Below are 20,033 nucleotides of genomic sequence, written 5' to 3' on the forward strand. Positions count from 1 at the left end.
TAGCTGATTTTAAGGTGAATTGAACCTGTTTGAAATCTGAAGGTAAAGTCCCTACAGTAATCACGGAATTGGTGCGAAGGAAAAGGCCATTGCGAGATTAATTTATAATCACTCTGTGATAAACTTCCCTGTGTATTTCTGAATCTTGTCGTTACCTTTTTGTCCACTGAAACACGTGTGAGGTTATATTACATCTAAAAACATGATTTCAGTATCAAATGAATGGACACGCCGTCCTGTTCTCTCCCTCAACTCATCGTTTTTTTTCTGTATTTGTAGGATCTGAAAGAGATTCTCCCACAACATGCAGTAGGTGCAGTAGGGCTCCCACGGTAGCAAACAGATGGCAGAATTGGTGTCAGGTCCTCCTTATGTTTCCATTCTCCCTTGCCCCAAGTCTTATCATATGGGTCAAACCCATCAATCGCAGCCAGTTTCTCCACATACCATGCCCTTTCTGCAGCTGGTAATGTACTCACATAACCAGACTTATCAGCCATTGTGTCACTTCACTCTCGCACGTACTTTGTTTTATATTGTGAGTATGTATGTATGTATGTATGTATGTACTTGAGGTCTTCCAATATGGTGACGTCACGCGATAGCCCTCTATAAGGACACCAATCTATCACCAGCCAACCAGGAGACTTAATCAAACACATCCCCCGCCCACTTGTGTCCGCGTCTGAGACGTTGAATTTTCACAGAAGGAGGGAAGAAGTTGACTGAGGTAAGACTGTGTGATAAATTAACGAACGAATAAGATAGGAATTTCAACATATAGGGCTTAAAGGGCTGATGACACGAACATGACTCTATGCAATTTCTTAAATAAACTATACAACATGGCAAACATGTTAGATTTCTGTTATAATTATGTGAAAAGAAGCTGTTGTTACACGAATATCCAACTTTTAATTGCACAGCGCAAGAAAACTGGGTCCGTGGCTTGCGGCCATGTTGTGACGTTAGCGGAAGAACATGCTGCGGTTCACTGGCTGTTCTACTCTGGTTCTACTCAATGGAAATGGCGCATGAAAACGCTGGTGAACTCTCTAGTGCTAGCTCTTCCTCTTCTGGGAGTCTAGAATTGTGTTGATCTCTTCCGAATAGAATCTATGATAGTCTACCCTCTTTACCCTTTGCCTCTCGTTGCTAGGCGGCAGTTACATGAAAGCCGCAAGCTTTCACAAGAAAATACATGACTGATATCACGCCGACTTTATGATTACATTTATGATTATCATGTAGAATCTATAGCTCTACGTACCTTTATCTTATGCCATTTCACAACACATGTTCTGACAGGAGGACTGTCTTTGGATCCGGCATAGCTACTAGTAGACCCCCTCCGGAATACTGGCAGTGTTGCCAGATTGGGAGGTTTCCCGCCCAGTTGGGCGGTTTCAAGTGCATTTTGGTGGGTTTTGAACATATTTTGGGCTGGAAAACTTCAGCAGTATCGATACTGCTGAAGTTTTCCAGCCCAAAATATGTTCAAAACCCACCAAAATGCACTTGAAACCGCCCAACTGGGCGGGAAACCTCCCAATCTGGCAACACTGTCTAGGCACTGCTGATGGTAGTAACAGACGTTTGTGCTGAACTGAACACCCAAGAGATTCCTTTAAGCTGGGAAGGGTGTCAAAACAATCCAAATCGAAGTGTTCAGAGCACAGGACGGATGTTGGTGAGGGCTCCTACTTGTCACGAGTGCGCCTGACTTGCTTCACCCACTTCGCATGCAGCTCGGGATCTCTGGGAAACTTGAATAAACTTACCCCATCCTTGTGGGTTTTGGAGCAAAAGCCGGCAACACAACGCGAAGGCATAATAACTATATATATAATAATGTATAATAATGTCTAATAAAAATACTAATAATGATAAACTGAACACCTGTCGCATCAACAACAAACTGGTAAGTTAGGAGGAAGGTTCTTTCGCTGACATCATATAGCCCCTCCTCCTCCTTCGTCTCCTGGGTGCTGCAGCCCCGTCAAATTTGCCCAAATAGCCGCGTTTATCATCATAACTTGTAAAATAGGCGCCTTCGTGAATCAATATATGGATCATTGGGAATTACTTTTTATGTTATAAAACATCGCCAAAGATGTCAAAAACGTGTCATCAGCACTTTAAGTTTGTTACCGTTAAATAAGCATTGCTTGTACAGTAACGTTATGTCGTTACAATGTTGACCCACTTTTAACGTGCCGAGTACCAACTGTAGCCGGTAACAAATGCTCATTAGCTTGCTGTCAAAAGTGCAAAGACCTTAAATTGCTCTGTGTAAATTAGAAAATGGCGCAACTTCCTCTGGAGCCGTCAACGGACAAGCACAGACTTGTCTTGAGTTTTGAGCCAATCACAGCAGGGCAGCACTGTGGCCTGAGGTAAAACATGATAGTTTAAGTTTGTTTAAATTACAAAAATGAGCACACCCAATGACTGTCTCATATACTCTTCATATACTCATACTGTTTAAGTAATGCAATAAAACTAATCTTTAAAAGTGGAATTTACTCAAACTGTTTGCATAGAATGAACTTTGGGGTTAACAGTGTAATAGTGTTGCAGTGTTCTGCAAATTTGCAATTTAATATTTCAGATCTTGAGACATGAAAGTGCTATTTAAAAAAAAATAAAAGGTCAGAAATGTTTTCTTTGTCATCTATTTAGTTCATTTTATTTCCTCAATAATTTTCCTTGATTGAGAAATCGGTCTGGGCTCTTATGGGTTAATCAGTAGCCTGCATGCTAGTATATGTTCCATTTACCGTCAAACATTTTGATGTGCTCCAGGCTCAATTTTCTCATCTCATTATCTCTAGCTGCTTTATCCTTCTACAGGGTCGCAGGCAAGCTGGAGCCTATCCCAACTGACTACGGGCGAAAGGCGGGGTACACCCTGGACAAGTCGCTAGGTCATCACAGGGCTGACACATAGACACCGACAACCATTCACACTCACATTCACACCTACGGTCAATTTAGAGTCACCAGTTAACCTAACCTGCATGTCTTTGGACTGTGGGGGAAACCGGAGCACCCGGAGGAAACCCACGTGGACACGGGGAGAACATGCAAACTCCACACAGAAAGGCCCTCACCGGCCCCGGGGCTCGAACCCGGACCTTCTTGCTGTGAGGCGACAGCGTTAACCACTACACCACCGTGCCGCCCCCGGCTCAATTTTGATTAATCAAAAATCTGCGTAGTAGTACAGTCTGAAGATGCTCTTGCACATTCGGCGTCAATTGAACAAAAATTATGGGAGGATATAGGTTTAATAAGTTTTACAATTTTTGAAGTGAGTGACGGATTGATAAGTTTAGATGTGTTCAATATTTTCTTATCTTCAGACATAACAGTGTAGGAGATGTTTTCTTTTACCTGCCTGATAGTTTCGACTGAGACTCCAATCTTCCTCAGAAGAGTCATTAGTCCTTAAATTAAATTCATTATAGACGTGAACTTAAAATCATTGTTTTATTTTATGGCCTTCGTGCCCTCAAAAAATTGACAGCACAAAAGGTCACGTGGCCCCGCCCCTAAAATGACGCAATTCCAGGCCTGGAAAGAGCCCTTTCATTGTCATTCAAACTCTCTGAGTGTTTAATAGATGAGAAATGGAAGAGAGAAACTCGAATATAGAACACACAGCCGATAAACAGCAGCTTTACAGGGAAGATGATTTCAGTTCCGCTGACGGGACGCAGTTTTACTGCTGTTTTTACACGAGCTCAATCAAATACAACCACATTTCTCTCCAACACAGCACTTACTTTTACTCAGCACTCCATGCTGGGGGACATTAATGTCCCCGTTTCGGCCTGCTGTTGGATTTTTTTCTGTATTTTTCCAGCAGCAACAAAAAGGCGTCGAGACTGAAAGAGAAACACTTTCACTTCCGGAAAACAACTCTTCTTCTTCTTGATACAACTTTTTGGACAAACCAATGGGGTGATGAGATCCTGTTCAGCCACGGCTCATCACGATCGGGAGGTGTGGCTATATGTTTCAACAACTTTCCTGGAGATATCATGACACACCGCACTGATACGAATGGACACTGGTTGATTGCTGTAACGAAAGTTGAAGGTTTGTTTGTCATTCTAACTAATGTATACGGGTATAACAATGACAATCAGAACAAAATAATGTTGGAAGAAATAACAAATAGTATTTCAGAACTAAAAGGTCGCTATCCTACCGAGTACATTTTGATGGGGGGTGATTGGAATATGACACCGAATGAGTGGCATGACAGGTGGCCCTCAAGAACTAGCAGACCCCAATATAACAATTTAATTTGTGACTTTATGGCAAATAATAATTTAACAGATGTTTGGAGAGCAATGAATCCAGGGCTTCAGTGTTTTTCATGGTTTAAACCAAATGGGGCATCTAAATCTAGAATTGACTTTTGGTTGGGAAGTGACAGGGTACTTAATCAAACCTCAAAAGCTTTGATTTCAAATGCACCACTTTCAGATCATTGTTTTATAGAGCTGAATTTTGAACCTGAAAAAAGGAAAGTCAATAAGAAGAGTTATTGGAAGTTTAATGCTAAACTTTTACAAAATGAAGACTATTGTAATATAGTTAGAAGGATTATTAAAGATATTTTGGCTAATGGTTCGATTGTAGGGTATATCAATAAATGGGAATTTATAAAATTTAAAATGAGAGAATTTAGTATTCAGTTTAGTAAAGACCAAATTCAAAAACAAAAAGATGAAAGTAAATTACTGCAAGAAATAAGTGAATGCTGCAGTCAAAGCAATCTGACTATGCAAGAAAAAAGTAGACTTATGGAATTGCAAACTCAATTAGATCAACATTATCTGAATAAAGCACAGGGAGCTTTTGTAAGATCCCGTGCTAAATGGATTGAAGCTGGAGAAAAAAAATTCCTCATATTTTTCCAACCTGGAGAAAAGTAGACAAAAAAGAAACTTTATATCGAGCCTATTAATTGATGATAAAGAATGTAAAGATCCCAAAGTCTTAGAAAATGAGATTTATACATTCTATTCTAAATTGTACTCTTCTCACTTTTCCCAAATAGATTGTGATGCTTTTTTTGATAAAATTGGTCATTTGATTCCACAGATTGATGGTTCATTTAAAGAATTCTGTGAATCAGACCTTAAAATTGAAGAATTAGATGCAGTTATCAGAAAAATGACACCAAATAAGTCCCCAGGGTCAGACGGGCTCACAGTTAATTTTTTCAAATTCTTTTGGGAGGATGTGAGAGAAATCTTATTTAAAGCATTATTAGATTGTATGGAAAATAGAGAACTAATGACAAGTATGAAACAAGGGATAATCACCTTAATTACTAAGCCAGGAAAAGATAAACGGCAATTAGATAACTTAAGACCCATAACACTATTAAATACAGACTACAAAATCTTCTCTAGCTCACTTGCAGCAAGAGTTAAACATGGGGTGTCAGATATAATCAGTGAGACACAATCAGGTTTTTTAAAAGAAAGGAATATTCATAATAACATTAGACTTGTCTTAGATTTAATTGATTATAGTGATTTAATTGAGAGTGACAGTTTTATTCTTTTCTTAGATTTTTATAAGGCATTTGACTCTGTAGAGCATCCTTTTATTTTAGAAACTCTCACACGATTTGGAAAAAAATTTAGAAATACAATTAGTATGCTCTATAACGATATAAATAGCTCAGTGTCTTTAGGCCACGGAACATGCAAAAGATTCAGCATCAAAAGGGGCATTCGTCAAGGTTGTGGAAGCTCACCTTTGCTGTTTATAATGGTTGCAGAGATGCTCACTATTTTAATTAAAAACAGTAATATTGCTGGTATTGAGGTCATGGGTAAATCATTAATAATTAGTCAGTTAGCTGATGACACAGCCCTTTTTTTAAAGAATAAACATCAAATTCCCTTGGCTCAACAACTTATTGTTAAATTTTCTAAAGCCTCAGGCCTGCAACTAAACTTGAATAAATGTGAACTATTTGCTTTAAAAGACCATCCCTTGGAATCGTTGTACAATATAAAGGTGAAGAAAGAGGTGAAGTACTTAGGTATAGTCATTACAAAAGATAGTAATATTCGAGATAAAGCAAATATATCTGATAATGTTGACAAATGTAAACTAATCTTAAATAGAAGGTTAAAGCGAGATGTCACTGTCTTTGGCAGGATATTACTGACCAAAATGGAGAGTATCTCTAGATTAATTTATCCTGCGTATTCCCTCCCTATTTCAAAAAGAATGATAAAAACATTTAATAGATTAAACTTTAACTTCATTTGGAAGAACAAATGTCATTATATAGGTAAAGATGATCTAATCAAACCCTATGGTGAGGGAGGGGGAAATGCAATAGATTTTGACATCATGAACGGTGTACTAAAACTTAAATGGCTAAAGTCTTTTCTAAATAATAGTCACTCTATCTGGTATTACATACCCAACCTCATTTTCAATAAGCTCGGTGGAATCGATTTCCTATTAAAATGTGATTTTGAGTTAAATAAACTTCCTCAGACACTTTCTGACTTTCATCAACAGGTCCTCCTTTATTGGAAAATAATATTTAAGCATAATTTTACCCCTCATAATAGCCCAGTGTGGAATAATAGGTATATATTGGTTAATAGAAAATCTATTTTTATTGAGGAATGGTTTTCCAAAGGTGTGTGGGCTATTGCTCACTTTATGAATGATGGACAGATTTTACAACATGGTCATTTCTGTCAGAAATTTCAGATTCAATGTACAAAAAGAAAATACAACCAAATCGTAAAGGCTATTCCTGTACCAATCCGAACTATGGTGGAACAGGATATGGTGTACTCTGATATTTCTCCTAGACTGAGACAACTTTGGATTGAAGGTGTCGAATTTTGTAATAAAAAGTGCGATAACAAATTTTTAAGACGTTCCTTACAAAATATTTGCTTTCCTAATTCTGTCAAAAGAGATTACATATTAAAAGATTTTGAAACAGTAGAAATTAAAAAGATTAGAACTAAATATCTCTCCTTTCTAATTCCCTTCAAAGCGAAAGAAATACAGTTCAAAATTTTGAATAGAATTTACCCAACCAAAGAATTTTTTAAGAAGAAATGTAAATTTGAAACTGGTAAATGTGTGTTTTGTGAAACAGAGGAGGAGGATTTGGAACATCTTTTCTTTCTATGTGATTTAATACAAAGATTTTGGATTGATTTTCAGGCTTGGCTACAGTCTAGGGGGATTCAGTTTGCCCCTTTATCCATTAAAGAAATTAAATTTGGAGTGTTTTTAAATAATAACAAAATGGAATATGGTATTAATAATTTACTACTTTTAGGTAAACACTTTATTCACAAATGTCGTTTTTTTAAAACTAAACCTTATGTTACACACTGGAAGAATGACCTCAAGCTTTTTGCCAAATCTTTAAAGTTAGTTGAAAATAAGGATGTTGGTTATTTTATATCCTTTTTGGATGACTTTGATTTACTCGATTAACATATGTAAAGATAGTTAAGTAGCCCCTTTCTTGTTCATACTTTTTACTTTATTGCTATGTGTGTGTTTTACTTCTTTGATGTTTTTTGGATCTGTATATATATGGTGCGCTATTTGTTTGTATTTTGAATGTTTTTGGAAAGAAAAAGAAAAAAAACTCTTCTTCTTCTTCTGGGTTGAATGGCGGTTGGCATGCCAGCTTAAAGGTGCATTACCGCCACCTACTGGACTGGAGTGCGGAACAGAAGATTGGCAGGAAAATAAATCTCATCTCATCTCATTATCTCTAGCCGCTTTATCCTGTTCTACAGGGTCGCAGGCGAGCTGGAGCCTATCCCAGCTGACTACGGGCGAAAGGCGGGGTACACCCTGGACAAGTCGCCAGGTCATCACAGGGCTGACACATAGACACAGATAACCATTCACATTCACACCTATGGTCAATTTAGAGTCACCAGTTAACCTAACCTGCATGTCTTTGGACTGTGGGGGAAACCGGAGCACCCAGAGGAAACCCACGTGGACACAGGGAGAACATGCAAACTCCACACAGAAAGGCCCTCGCCGGCCACGGGGCTCAAACCCGGACCTTCTTGCCGTGAGGCGACGGCGCTAACCACTACACCACCGTGCCACCCCCCTGTGTAAACTTATTATAGAAAATAGAAATTATTCTCCTGAAAGACTCAGGTTGCTCTAAAAGGCTATCAAGTTGGTTGCATGGGGGCAGAGTTAGAAATGAAGGGAGTGTTTTACGAAGAAAGCCTCTGACCTGAAGATAACGGAAGTTGTTACTTTTGGGGAAGTTAAATTTCTTACACAGCTGATCAAAAGAGGAGAAAACCCCATCAGAGTAAAGGTCATTAAAAGACCCAATGCCCAATTTCTGCCAGTTCAAAAATGATTTGTCTATTAAGGATGGTGTAAAATTGTGGTAAGAATGAATGGGAGCGTTTAAAGAGAAAGACGTCCATCCAAAATGATGGCCCATCTGAGTCCAGATCCTGAAAGTTGATCTGACAACCTTATTTTTGGAAATGTTTGATGAGGGGTCAGGGGTAGAGGAGTAGACCAAGGCTGGCAAAGAGGAGGGTTGACAAGACAGGGCCTCTAAGGCCCTGTCCACACGGCAACGGATTCAGGCGACTCCGATACAATTGCTTATCGTTTAGGCCTGGCGTCCACACGGCACCGGCGTTTTGGGTGCCCAAAACGCAATCTTTTTGAGAACGGGTTCCAGAGTGGAAAGATCTGGCAACGTTGCCGTTGTGAAGTCGTCTGGATGAGTAAAACGGATTTGTTTACGATGACGTCACAACCACATGACTGTGAGTGCTTCACGCCGGGTAGAAGTGTAACGAATATCACCAGGAAAAAGCCTTACAGAGCACTAGTGAGAGTGAAACACGAGCTTAGATATTATTATTATTATTATGTTCAGTGTTAGTTCACAGTAGTAATGCAAGAAGCAGAATAGTGACAGTAATAGTGAAGCAAAAACATGCAATTGTACAAACACTGCAGCTCTACAGCAAAATATTAATTTATGAAATGGTCTGATTCTTAACACCAGTAGTGCCAATGATCTTCTCATTGCGATGCGAGTTGTCAACAAATCCTATAACTTGGTTCATGAAACGCGCTTACAAAATATTTTCACTGTGAATATTTATTGTGTAATGGTGCAAAGTGAGAGAGAGAGAGAGAGAGAGAGAGAATAGCCCTTAGGGCAGAGTCAATCCCACCAGCAAAAATAGAGAAAAAAAGAGCGATCTCACCTCTTCAGATGTGGGTTTAAGTCCTACAATACATTCCTCAAAAAGGGCGTAGAGGAGCAAATTAATCATTATTTAATTAGCATTCAATTTATTCCAGACCATTAAAGACACCGCCTTCCGCGTAGAATCATAGGTCATCCTCGCCGCCATTTTGGAGAGGTCAAAGCGGAGAATAAAGATTAGCTGCGTTTAACTGTACCAACAGGTTTGCCATCCAAACGAGATCACATGGGATTACCTTTCACAGGTGAGACTGGAAAAATACTTTTCATTGTATTTGGTCATTATAATGTAATTTTACAAACAGATTTTCCTGACTTTGTGGCTAATATGCATCCTTACTTCTTCTATTGTTCTGGTGTCTCCGAAGGGACCGTCTTACAGCGCCCCTAGAGGTGTGGCATGTGTATTGCATCGTTTTCAGCAAGCATTGCGTTGCCATATGGACCTGATATTTTACTGATTGTTGCCCATTTGGACGCGATATATTTTTAAATAACATCTCGTTGCCGTTGTCGTGTGGATGTAGCCTAAGACATACCATGAAGGTGCACCTGGATCCTCATACAACCAGTGTACTATTGCACGTATATTGGAAGCCCAATAATAGGCTTGAAAGTCTGGTGCTGCCATACCACCAAGACACTTTGGATGTTGTAGCACACTTCTCGCTATACACGGTGATTTGTAATTCCATACAAAGGATGAAATAACAGAGTTTAGTTTGTGAAAAAATGATTTGGGAATGAATGCAGGAATGCACTGAAATAGATAAGTAAATTTGGGAAGAATGTTCATTCGAATCGAATTAATACGACCAGCAACAGAGAGTAGACGTGAACTCCAACGCTTAAGGTCAAGTTCAGTCCGTTTGAGAAGGGGTGAGAACTTTGCAGAAAAAAGGATGGAGAATTTATCCACAACATTAACACCAAGGTATGTGAAACTATTTGAAACCTTGAAAGGAAGGGAAGTGAATGAATACTGACAAGCAGCCTTATTAATAGGAAACAGTTCACTTTTTTCTAAGTTAAGTTTGTAGCCTGAGAGGTGATGAAATTGATCTAAGATGCAAAATACATGGGTTAGGGACTGAACTGGGTCTGAAAATTTCAGGCTGAAATGGTCTGCAACTGCAAATGGCACATTGTGCTGCACCATTGCAATGGCCACCTTCACCTTGGCTCTCCTGATCTGCGACAGAAACAACTGATTAAATAACTCAATCATAAACATTCCATTCCATAAGTTTTTATATTGATATAACCTGTAATTTGAAGGAAAATGCAATTCATCAAACATTGTCACCAGCCTTTTGGTTTTTATGTGCTATGTACCTTGGCTTCTTGTATACTCATGCCTCCAACAGAAGTTACTGGAGTATAAAATTGTGCAACACTGCTGGCTGAGTTAAGAGCCTGTTCTTTGGCCTGATGTCCCTTACTTTCAATGTGCCTGCTTATGTCTCTCATGCCTTGATGGACACAGGAGTTCTCTTGTCTGCAGACAGAGCACCAGTAGTAGGAGCTGGTGGTGCCTATTGTGATGAATGTCCATTTGGTTGACCATTCATTCCTAAAAGAACACCTATAGGTGGCCACTCCAGACAATCCTCTCTTTTTTCCTGTTTCCACTGGCTTGTCCACTGTCTCCTCTATAGTCTCCTTAATGGTCTCTTCTGCTACTGACACCCTAGCTGTCTCCTTCACTGCCTCCTCCACTGTCTCATCTACTGCCTCCACCATTGCCTCTTCCACAGTCTCCTCCTCTGACCTGGCAACCTTTTTAGCAGGCTGACCCTTCAGAGCAAAGCATGAAAGAATGCTCATTTGCTTCTTCCCTGACATCTTTGAAACAGATAAGTTGAAATGGGCTCAGTAAGCGTCCTGACGAGAAAAGGCGGTTGGCAACAGCTGGGTTGTGGCTGGTCAGGAGATGGAGGATGGAAGTGACAATTCAGGAAGTGAGAGAGGAATGTTTAAGTTTGGTGGATCCAGTGCTCAGCAGAGCGAGGGATGGAAATTCTATCGAAATAAAAAGAAAAAGAGGAAAAAGCCAGATACTGTGGACTCTAGATCTGATTCAGAAAGGTATGAAAGGGAAAATCATAAGGTTTTTATTAAGTTGATGCAGACGGATACCACTTTTAAAGAATGGAATCCAATCCAACTCATGAAGGGTCTAAACAAGGAAATGGGAGAGATAAGGAGTACAAAGGTTTTGCAGAGTGGACAATTGTTAGTATTGTGTAATAATGCCAAGCAACATGAGAAAGCTTTAAAGGTACAAAAGATCAATGGAAAGTCTGTACAGTGTTCAAGGGCTAATGATCAAAAGCTCACCAGAGGTGTCATTACAGGAATTCCAACTGATATAACTGTAGAAACGCTGAAAGAAAACATCAAGAAAGTTAAAGTGAATGCAATTAAGCATCTTAAGACCAAGAGAAATGGTGGAATCTGTGATAGCCTGCCTGTAATGATTACATTTGAAGAGAAGGAACTACCGGATAAAGTGTTTGTTGGATTCATGTGTTACGATGTTAAACTATACATCCCAACACCACTCCGATGTTATAAATGCCAAAGGTTTGGGCATGTAGCAGCTGTATGCAAGGGCAAGAAGAGATGTAGCAAGTATTATGTGCATTAAAATGCCTTAAACTAAGGGAGATGAAAGAAATAGATGTTAATGAATTTAATAGTGTGTTGGTTGATGAAATAATAATGTCAGCTGAGGAATCTATACCTAAAGTTAAAGGAAATGGGAGAAGTAAGAATGTTCCATGGTGGAATAAGGATTGCAGTAAAGCAGTCAAGGCAAGAAATAAAGCTTTTAAGGATCTTAAAAAGTGTCATTCTCAACATGCTTTGATTGAATATGAGAGCGCTCAGGCAGCTGTTAGGAAAACAATTAAAGCAAGAAAGCATACCTTTTGGAGGGAATACTGTAATAGTATAGGAAGGACTATGAAGCTGTCTGATGTATGGGGCATGATAAGAAGAATGGGAGGGATTAGAAGGAATCATGAGTTACCAGTCTTGAATAGTGGAAATATAGTAGCCATTAATAATCTGGAAAAAGCTGAACTTTTAGCACAAACATTCAGGAAGGTGCACAGCTCTGAAAACCTAACTAAAGGGGCTAGGGCAATTAGAGGCAACATTTTAAGAAAGCACCCAACTGTCTTAATAAGGAAGGAAAGCTCAGAAAACCCATTGGATCTGCCTCTTACTATGTCTGTGAAGATTCTCAGTCATCCAGGTCATGGTAAACTGTGGGTGGTAAAAGAGAGCAACTGGACTTGCTTGAAGATTCTTGAAGACGTTTCACCTCTCATCCGAAAGGCTTCTTCAGTTCAGAACTGAAGAAGCCTTTCAGATGAGAGGTGAAACGTCTTCAAGAATCTTCAAGCAAGTCCAGTTGCTCTCTTTTACCACCCACAGTTTGCCTCTTACTATGTTTGAGTTGAGGAAAGCCATATCTGCCAAACAGACTACTCCAGGGAAAGACATGGTATGCTACAAAATGTTAGCAAATATGACAAATGATACACTAAGGATAGTACTGAGATTATTTAACAGCATATGGGATTCTGGGCATCTTCCATCAATGTGGAAGCATTCAATAATAGTTCCTGTACTTAAGCCAGGGAAAGAACCCTCTGATCCTGGTAGTTATAGGCCTATAGCGTTAACATCACAACTGGGCAAAGTTATGGAGAGGATAGTCACAGAAAGAATAACCTACCATATGGAAAGTAAAGGACTCTTCTCTCCCTATCAGAGTGGTTTCCGTAAAGGCCATTACACAATGGATTCAGTCTTATGTTTAGAGTCTGACATTAGGAAGGCTCAGACCAATAAGGAGATAGTAATAGCAGTATTCTTTGACATAGAAAAAGCCTATGACATGCTCTGGAAGGAGGGTCTGCTAATTAAGTTAGAGTCCATGGGAATAGGTGGTAAGGCATACAACTGGATTTTGGATTTTCTATTTGACAGGAAGATACAGGTAAAAGTAGGTACAGAGTATTCCGAAATATATTCAGTGGAGAACGGTACACCGCAAGGTAGTTTTTGTAGCCCATTATTGTTTAATATCATGATTAATGACATCTTTTTAAACATAGAGCAAGGTATAGGCAAATCCTTATATGCAGATGATGGAGCATTATGGGTCAGAGGACGTAATATTTCACGTCAAAACAAAAATGCAAGCAGCAATAATGAAAGTGGAAAAGTGGGCAAATGAATGGGGTTTTAGGCTACCAGTGTCAAAGACTCAAGTAATATGTGTAGCCTGGTGAGGGGTGGCCTCTGGTGGAGAAAGGTGGAATTTTACCTTCTTTATGTGCTGTACCTTTAAGAAATCAAAAACGCGAACGGACTACGGCAACCCCACTAGGCCATTGAAGGGAGGCGTGACTTCCTGATAGGAAGAACCGGGAAGATTCACAGGAAAAGCGAGGTTGGGGGGTTAATGGTTTAAAAACCCTGTTATAACACTCGAGTGAGCAATCAGATGGAGTTTGATTGGTCTACCGTGTATTGGAGACTGGAGAAACGTGGGTGATAGTTGCTAGTAACGAAACCTGTCCACTGCCGTATTTTTGGGGTTTATTGGTACTGTAACGTGTCGAATCCATTGTTTGCACTGTAACGTATGGGATGTGGTTTATTCCCCGCGCATTTTATGTGTACTACTTATACATTTCGTAAGCACTTGGTTAGGTTTTCTGGTGTTTTGTGTTTGGTAAGATTGTTTCAAGAATAAGACACCTGGTTCACAGAGGGGGACCAAATTGTTTTGATTATATAAACAAACTCTTATCCCGGGCTTCAACTAGCCTACTGGGAACTTTGGTTTTCAATAAATCCATTTTATATTCAATTGCATTTGTGCGCTGTGTGTATTTCTCCCGGCTACAAATCTTGGTACCAGGAGTGGGGTTACTTGTACATATAGGCGCCCAGGGGTGGTGAGTTATAGTGCAAACAATCCAAAATACGGCAGTGGTGAAGAACGGCTCGGGTCCAGTGAGGAGGAGCCAACCTGGTGTGGTCAGATCACTGTGCAAGGGAGCGTGCGGATTGCAGACAAGGCCAGGTGTGCGTCGTTGGAGGGGACGGCATCCATCCACTCCCAGGGGACACCGTTGCAGAGACGTTATCCTTTGATTAGCGTGCTTTAAGGACTGAATCTCTCAGGATGGACGTATCGATTAATCTTGAAAGTGAGGACCCTATACAGGTGGACATTCAAGCACAGTTGACTAAACTTAGAGAGGAGCATGAAAGAGCTATGGCTACCATTGCAGGTTTGCGAGGTGAAGACAATAGATCTTATGTCTATATTTCCAGGGAGCGTCACATTGCTCCCTTTAGCGGGGATCTTGAGAAAGATGGGAGGTCAGTGGATAACTTCATTGAAGAGATTGAGAGGGTTCTCCGTACAATGGCAAATCGGTCAGCTCATGATAAGTATGATTTTGTCATGTCATTACTGAAAGGGTCTGCTTTAGAAGAAGTACGACTTTGCACAGATGACAAACCCATTCTGGTGGAAGACTTGTATAAGCATTTGAGGGAAGCGTTCACTGATAAACGTAGTGTGCCCCAGCTCCTGCATGATTTCTATAGCTGCAAACAGAGAGAGGGTGAGGACATACTTGACTATTCCCATGCCGTGCGGAAGGCCTTGCAACAGGTTGTCAAACGCTCACCTACTTCAATTTCCAATGTGCAAGTGGCCTTGCGGGACCAGTTTGTGGAGGGGATTCGTGAGCCTACTCTGAGACGGGAACTTAGAAGATACGTGAGAGGTAAACCCGCTAGCACAATGGTAGAAGTGCGTGAGGAAGCTAGTCTCTGGACAATGGAGGAGCCCTCTGCACATGCCAAATCCACCAAGAGTAAGAGTAGAGTATCTGATCAGGGAGATGAGGCCTACTGTGCAGCAGTTGGCGCCTCGGGACAAAATCCCATGAGCTTGAATGACGTTTTGAAGGTGGTGTCAGAGCAAGGGAAGCAAATTAATGAGCTAACACAAGCAATAAAAGACCTAACAACTCAGACAGCAACCACCTCCAGGGTACAGCCCCGGGCTCCTTTAAGATTTACACAAGATGGTAAGCCAATCTGTCTGAAGTGTCAGAAAGAAGGCCATATCGCCAAAGAATGTCCACAGAAATACAAGGTGAGGGGGGTGGTTAACTCTGGGGCTCAGGGAAACGACCCACCCCAATTGCTGTGAGCCAGGCAATTCGGGGAGAAAATACAGGCTCAAAGACGTTACCCTCTCATGGCGTCTTATTGCAACGAGCAGTAGGCACTTGTCCAGTGGTAGAAATTAAGGTGAGGGGTGTACCCATTTCTTGTTTGCTGGATACAGGGAGTCAAGTGAGCACCATTACTGAAAAATTCTTCGATGAGCATTTGGGTGGGCAGGACAAAGATGTCCTGTCTACCACTGGGTGGCTCAAGTTGACAGCAGCTAACGGATTAGACATTCCGTATAAGGGGTATCTCGAGTTGGAAGTGGAGGCTATGGGGATGAATATCCCTCACTGCGGGTTCTTGGTTGTGAAAGACCTACACGATTCGCGGGGCTCAACTCCAGGCATAATTGGCATGAATGTCATCAGCCGATGTCGTCAGTTGGCCCAAGCTGAATTTGATACCACATTGGGAGGGAAACTACTTTCTGAATGGAGGACTGCATTCCAGAATGTACAGGAATGTAGACCTGACAAAACTGTGATGGTGAGGACAGCGAGTAAAGGGTCATTGTATGTACCGGCAGGGGCAGTCACCGTCGTCCAGACTCGAGTACAGGCTGCAATGTTGAAACGGGAAGGGCCATGGTTGCTAGAGCCTAGTAGAATTTCGCTACCTGGAGGGGTAGTGGTCATGCCTACTTTGGTCAATGTGCATGGTAATTGGGTTCCTGTTCAAATTTGTAATTTGTCAGAGGAGGATGTATGGCTCCATCCAAGAACCCGGCTAGGTGTTCTGATGCCAGTACAGTGCATGGATAATGAACAACAATGCGAAGTCAGGTTTCAACGCATAGCAGCAGACACTGAGCAGATATCTTTGGACATGGGTGAGAAGGACACAGACACTAACATAACAAACCTCTTGGATAATCTGGATGTGGGTGGCACAACAGAACAGCAGGCACAGTTGCGATCGGTATTGTCCAAATATGCGCAGGTGTTTGCTGTGGGGGAGGAGGATCTGGGATACACAGATAGAGTAGTTCATGAAATTAAACTGGTCGATGATGTCCCAGTTAACCTACCTTACCGCAGAATCCCGCCCACTCAGTATAAGGAGGTAAAAGAGCATATCTCCCAGTTATTGAGAAAGGGAGTCATACAGGAGAGCTCAAGCGCTTATGCCTCACCGGTAGTGGTGGTTAGGAAATCAGATGGCACCATACGTCTTTGTGTTGATTATAGGAAATTAAACCAGAAAACCATGCGTGATGCATTCCCCTTACCCCGCATCGATGAGAGTTTCGACGCTTTGCGAGGTGCAAAATTCTTCTCCAGTATTGACTTAGCCAGCGGCTATCATCAAGTAGCAGTCGCGGAACATGACCGCCATAAGACGGCCTTTACAACTCCGTTTGGCCTTTATGAACACCTAAGGATGCCGTTTGGAGTCTGTAATGGGCCCGCGACTTTCCAAAGATTAATGCAGGCAACCATGAACGACTTGGTTTTTCAGATTCTGTTAGTATACTTAGATGACATTTGTTTGTTCTCTAACACTTTCAGTGAACACTTGGAGAGATTGGATCTTGTACTAAGGCGATTGCAAGAGACCGGTCTAAAGGTAAAGATTGAGAAGTGTCATTTCTTACAAGAAAGAGTGACATTCTTAGGGCACCAAATCTCTGCTGAAGGAATAGGAACAGATCCTCACAAAATAGCTGCGGTAAGGGAGTGGCCAGTACCCACCACGTTAAAAGGATTGCGTTCGTTCCTGGGGTTCTGTAGCTACTATAGGAGGTTTGTTCAGGGATTTTCAAAGATAGCAGGTCCTCTGCATGATTTAGTGAATGTGTGCCTTGATGTGGGGCCCCCTGCCAAGGTCAATCAGATGCTAAACACCCTATGGAATGCTGAATGCCAGAAGGCCTTCGATGAGTTAAAGGAGAAGTTTACAAGCGCACCTGTGCTGGGTTTTGCAGATTTTACTACTCCGTTTATTGTTGAAACCGATGCGAGTGGACTTGGGTTAGGAGCTGTACTGTCACAGCGGCAGGATGGCGTTATGAGAGTGATTTCTTATGCAAGTCGGAGATTGCGAAATGCTGAGAAAAATGACAAAAACTACAGTAGCATGAAGCTAGAGCTCTTAGCCCTAAAGTGGGCGATAGTGGAAAAATTTCGTGGTTATTTACTGGGAGCTAAATTTACTGTCATTACAGATAATAATCCACTGTGTCACCTCAACACAGCAAGGCTAGGAGCCATCGAACAAAGATGGGTGGCACAGCTGGCGACATTTGATTTTGACGTACAGTATCGCCCAGGGCGTTGTAATGCAGCTGCAGATGCCCTCTCTAGGCAGCCCTTAGCAGGGGAGCCTCAGGGTGCCCCAGAAGACATTGAGTATGACAATTGTACTGTGATTTGCAACGTGATGAGGAAGGGTACAGCTCTGCATTCTGAATTGGCTGAAATGGGCATGGCAAGATGTGAGGCAAGAAAGATACGAGCCTCTAGTGCAGTCACTCCCCCTATAAACCCGGCTCAGGGATCGACACTTAGCCTCCCGGGATATTCGAGAGATGAATTGTGTATGTTTCAACGTCAGGATCCAGTTCTTAGTGAATTTAAAACACTTTGGGATCAGAAACATAGACCAAGTGGGGGGGACAGAGCAGTTTTGTCGAAGCCTTTAAAATCTTTGCTCAAGCAATGGGTCCACATCAGGGAGTGTGATGGGCTACTGTATCGGGTGGTGCATGATGTAAGATACGGTGAGTGCTTCCAGCTCTTGATCCCTGAGGTTCTGAAAAGACAGGTCCTTGAGAATGTGCATGATGCCATGGGCCACCAAGGCATTGAGAGAACCTTACACCTCTTGCGGCAACGATGTTTCTGGGTTGGGATGTGGGAGGATGTGGACCGATGGATAAAGAGGTGTCAACGTTGCATCTTAACTAAAATGCCACAGCCAAAGATTCACCCGCAAATGAAGTCTTTCATAGCCAGTAGGCCACTGGAAGTAGTGGCCGTAGATTTTACAGTGCTGGAGCCTGCAACAGATGGTAGGGAAAATGTGCTAGTGGTAACAGACGTTTTTACCAAATTCACACAAGCTTACCCTACACGAGACCAGAAGGCAAACACCACAGCCAGGATTCTTCTCAGAGAGTGGTTCATGAAATATGGCGTACCGGAAAGGTTGCATTCAGATCAGGGCCGCAATTTTGAAAGTGAGGTAATTGCGGAGCTGTGCAAGTTGTATGGCGTCAAGAAGAGTCGCACCACACCTCACCATCCCACAGGAAATGCTCAATGTGAGAGGTTCAATCGGACCCTCCATGAGTTGTTGCGCACTCTGCCCCCTGAAAAAAAACGTCGTTGGCCTGAACACTTACCCGAGTTAGTGTATGCCTACAATGTGACTCCTCACTCAACCACTGGGTACTCTCCCCATTACCTACTCTTTGGAGTGGAACCCCGATTACCAGTAGATGCATTGTTGGGACGGGAGGGCCCTGGGGTTACCAATCAAGACTGGTTAGCTGTGCATCAAAAGAGGTTGAAGGAGGCCCACGCCCGAGCCAAGGCGTTTACAGAACAAAAAGCAGCTGAGAGAATGGCCTTACAGAAAGGAAAGGTTTATTGTCCACCGATTGATATTGGGCAGGTTGTATACATCAGAAATCGACCTCAAGGACGTAACAAAATTCAGGACGCTTGGCAGTCTGCCTCATACCGGGTAGTTGGTATTAAGGGGACTACGTACACCCTAGAACCTATTGGGGGGGGGCCGGCTAAGAGGGTGAATAGGGTGGACATCAGGCCATGTGCGGGTGGGGAGTTGGTTGACTCAGACCCTGAAAAGAGCAAGCGCAGACAGCCTCTAGAGTCAGTCAGAAGCGAGGACTCAGAGTCGGGCAGTGAATGCTCAGATGATGAAATGAGGGGAGAACTTGTTCCCATTGATGAAGTGACTGGTAATACAAGAGTGGAAAATGAAATTGGGGTCGGAATGTCCAATGAAGAATATCTAGGGGCTGAAGGGATAGCCCAGCCTCACCCTTGTGAGGATGAGGGCACCGACCCTGAAGAAGATACCGGTTCAGAATCAGCCAGTATCCCTGTCTGCATCCCCCGTAGAAGCACAAGGCAGAATGCCGGACAACATTCAAACTTGTACCACCAACCTAGATCAGTGTTAGAGTCTGGTCCAGTTTGTCCCACTCAGGATTCAAATTGATATAGCAGTCCTGTGCAAAGAGGTTAAGGTGACACTGATAGTCATCGAGGACGTTGACTCCTTAGCAGGGGAGAATGTAGCCTGGTGAGGGGTGGCCTCTGGTGGAGAAAGGTGGAATTTTACCTTCTTTATGTGCTGTACCTTTAAGAAATCAAAAACGCGAACGGACTACGGCAACCCCACTAGGCCATTGAAGGGAGGCGTGACTTCCTGATAGGAAGAACCGGGAAGATTCACAGGAAAAGCGAGGTTGGGGGGTTAATGGTTTAAAAACCCTGTT

General features: G+C 42.0%; 1 protein-coding gene across 5 annotated transcripts in view; it reads right to left on the bottom strand.

The window, feature by feature from the left end:
• Positions 1–20,033, bottom strand: part of LOC132882168 (NACHT, LRR and PYD domains-containing protein 12-like) — a 547,173-nt gene that overhangs the window by 339,675 nt on the left and 187,465 nt on the right. The window contains exon 1 of one of the 5 annotated variants that reach the window (XM_060915442.1): positions 3,789–3,940. The exons of the other annotated variants lie outside the window; for them this stretch is intronic. The gene's annotated coding sequence lies outside the window, so the exon portion shown is untranslated. Of the gene's footprint in view, positions 1–3,788; positions 3,941–20,033 lie in introns of those variants that run through there. 5 annotated transcript variants of the gene reach the window in all.

This window comes from Neoarius graeffei, chromosome 2 (genome assembly GCF_027579695.1).
Source record: "Neoarius graeffei isolate fNeoGra1 chromosome 2, fNeoGra1.pri, whole genome shotgun sequence".
In the NCBI taxonomy this organism is placed as follows: domain Eukaryota; kingdom Metazoa; phylum Chordata; class Actinopteri; order Siluriformes; family Ariidae; genus Neoarius; species Neoarius graeffei.